Raw genomic sequence first — 3950 nt, 5'->3', positions numbered from 1 at the left:
ATTTTAGTTTTAAAGTTAAGAAAAATTTAATACAAATTTTAAACATGATTATAATTAATCGAGTTTAGGCTTCTGTGATCCATATCAAGTTAAAGAAAGATTTCGGCAAAAATCACATGGAATCTCATTTGTCGACGCATTTCGAACCAACCAGCCAGTGTGGTTCAGTCAGGACAAGTTGAAGAAACAGATCCAGCTTAGCAAGTTAAATAGACCGAGCAGAGCAGGTTAGCAAGTTAAATAGACCGAGCAGAGCCTCCAACGGCTAGTTTGACCAACCGTAAATATTGACTAATGGACCGGGATCAAAACAAAATAAGAAGATAAGTTATATAAGAGACCAATAAATCATTTAAATTATTGATAATAGTTTATTAATAAATAGTTAAAAATTACAGGTTAATTATTTTTAAAAGGAAAATTAGTTGCAAAGGACAGCTTCTATGAATAAATTAAATTTTCATGTTACTCCCCTCATTATAATTGCAATTTGAATTTATTAATTATTAATATTCGTTATTTCAAGAGATCAAATTGATTATTAATATTTGTTATTTCAGGAGATCAAATTGCTGACATTTTAGATCAAATGTATTGTTTTTTTATTAGTTTCTTTTTTTCCCAAGAAGAGATCATGGTATTGGTCATTTTGAAAAGGAGTTATTTTTAAGTGTGATTTTTTGGAGTTTTTGGTTGATTTCTGATTACAATGCGACAAAAAAAATTGTGGTCAAATTTTGATTTGTGTTGTTTAAATTGGTTTTTTTACTACATATATGGTTTCAGCACCCTCAAAAATACCTCGAGCATTTCGATTGTGAAAAGTTCACATATCAAACTTGTGATATCAACAAATCCCCACGAGATTCTAGACAAATTAGACACAAAAAAAAGCAGAAACTTTCCAAAAATGTCCTACTTACACATTCTTACAGGTGGAATTTGTTTTGCAAGTATAATCTAGTTTGTGCTTTTAAAGAGAGAGAGAGTTATAGCCATGGGGTTATGTTTGTTTCTTTTAAAAGTTAATCAATTATGGGTTTATTTCAGAATCGGTTTTTTATAATTTTAAAATACTAAAAACTTATTGTGAATTGTAGAGACTTATCTTTCATGACATATGCTGTATATTCATTGTAATATTCACATGTTAAAGATTAATATTTGTGCTTTCTATAATTTTAAAATATTTAAAAATTATTATGAATATTTAAAAATTATTATGAACTGTAGAAACTTAATTTTAATGAAATATGTATATTCGTTATAATATTCACATATCAAATATTAATATTTATCTCCAAATTTTTTATTAATTTATTTATAACAAATTAATTAAAAAATGTCATTTGAATACCATAGGATATTGACTCATAAAATGAGGTTAATCTCTGTGATTAAAAATATTTTTATATATTTTTATACACTTAGTTAGTAGTCAATCTTATTTGGCTTTAATTAGTGTGTAAATTTTTGAAAACAATTTATAAATTTTATTAAAATTTATATAAAAATTAAATATAAAATAAATATTAATTTTAATTTCTATTGTGTACTCACATTGATTAACTATTTTTTTTTTTTAAATTTAAAATTAAATGGTTAGTTATAAAAATTATATTAAAAATAATTCTGATTGTGAATTGTCCTCATCCTCGTCTATCTCTCCTATCTGCCATGATGGATGCTTACTTTGCACATATCGGGCTATAATAGTAGCCTGATATTATTATTTGGTGAAAATTATTTAAAAAAAAAATGGGAAATTAAAGAAGTGGTTTGTGAAGTGTGGATGTGACTATTTAAGAGCGGTGCATGCATCCTGCAAACACATTATATGACTATTATTTATTTATTTGTTTTCTAACTCTTATACGTAACTGGATTCATAATACACATTCATACATGTACTTCACCATTGGACAATGCGATCGGTATATTCCTAAAGCCCTTTTTCCCAAACATAATGTCCCTTCTTAAGAAAAACATGTGAGAGGGTGGAACAAAGTGGCAACTCAGAGGCCTTTTCACATCATTCTCCATTAGAGGATTTTGGAATAATAATTGTTCCATACTTAAATCTTTCTAAATAATTTTCATTCATTCGTTGAAAAAGTCGTTTGTCACGTTGACACTAGCTAGAGCTTTATTCCTTGTATCGCTTATTAGCCTAATAAGCATTTTAATATGTATAGTAATTAGTATAATGTTGTTGTTAGGAGTCTTTGTGTGGAGCTTCTAATTCCAACATTATAAGATGTTGGCATATTTGGATTTAAATAGTAAGTTGTGGATAAGCTTAACCAAACATTGAGTGGTAGATTAGCACAATCAATTCTAGATTTCAAAAAGTATTCTTATTGCATTAAAAAGAATCTATTTCAAGTTAGCATTTCACTCAACTTGGAATTTCGCTTTATCTTTTTACCCAACATAACATTTCTCCCAATTATTTTGTTTTCAAGTGACAATCTTTCTCCTAGGAAGTTTAGGAGAATTTGGCAAGGTTCCGATTGTGACCTCTCTTATTTTGCTTTTCTATGTCCACCACTTAGACTTAACCACTTAACCATTTCTTAGATGGCAAGAATCCCAAAATACTCACATGTTATTTCCCATATCATTTCCAAGCAAAATAACATTGATTCCTTATATAATTTACTTACATAAATCAATCAACTTAAGACTTGGTCCCACAACCAACATGTCCACTCAATATCTACAAGTAAAATATAAAAAAATAATGTTTGTAAAATTACTTGCACTAGGGGTATCATAAATCACTTTTTAGTTTGACTTATTTATAACTTTGCATGTTTTCTTCAATCATACAAACTTTAATATTTTACCAAATTTGGCACCTGAATGCAAAATTCTTGTCTCAACCCTTGCTAGCTTGATACCAATTACATGTGACCCTATGCTAGAACCATAGTATTATGCCTTTAGACAATTAGTGGAAAGAAACTTATCCATCGGAAAACATCTTTGGTGCTCACAAAATTTTATTTTATACAAATTTCATCAACAACATTGATTTCATTTTAGGGTCCCTTGTCGTTCGGACTATTAATGACAGGATGGGGGGGGGGGCTTTTTTTTTTTAAGACCTAAACCCCCACATCGCATATGAATTTTCCATGTGATATTTACGTGCTACCTTGATTGGATGACAAAGGATGCATTTTGGCCCCCCTTTCTTTTTGAGGTTTAACGAGGGAGGGGGGTTGAAATTTGTTGTATTTCTTGTAATCCACCTGAATGACACATACACTCAATAAATCCATTTTTCTTTGGCTCCAATTGTTGCCACACATATATCGATCCCTATGGACACGTGTTCACCGATTTCCAGGCACGAGACTTGAATCTTGCAATCTCAAATTCCATGTACTGCCACCTTTAACTAATATTATTCTTTCATCACCATCATCGTTCCGTGTGATGTCATCAAGGAGGTGCGTTGCCCAAAAATAGGCCACTTGGACACTCAAAATGGTTGATTCTTTGAGCCATGTGTCATGCTAATGGTGTGTAACATCATCATCTCATCCATGTCACTCCCACCTATCATCACCTAGCTTGCCATCTCATGCCACCACCTCTCTAGGGTCCACTTCTTGTGGTAGGAAGAAATATGATATCACAATGTTTTTATGAAGAGTCTTATGTGCTACATGTCTAGAAGCCCGAATACCAAGATACACCTCTTGTGGCCAAATACCTCACCACATTAGCTAGGCCACTCAACTACATGTCATCTTCACCAAGCACTTAGGATTTTCCATCAGTCACTGCTTTTACATCATAACTTGTCACCCATTACTCTTGTTCATGCATTGAAAAGACCAAGCGATACCATGAACCTTTGAACCTTACTGAAACTTTAGAGCATGATAAATCCTTATCCCTTAGAGTTATACCAAGTGCCATATACCATTGGAAATACC

Source organism: Pinus tabuliformis, chromosome 2_1 (assembly GCF_031772625.1).
Source record: "Pinus tabuliformis cultivar Carrire ecotype Pingquan chromosome 2_1, CPIR1, whole genome shotgun sequence".
Classification (NCBI taxonomy): domain Eukaryota; kingdom Viridiplantae; phylum Streptophyta; class Pinopsida; order Pinales; family Pinaceae; genus Pinus; species Pinus tabuliformis.
Note: the sequence above shows the minus strand (reverse complement) of the source record.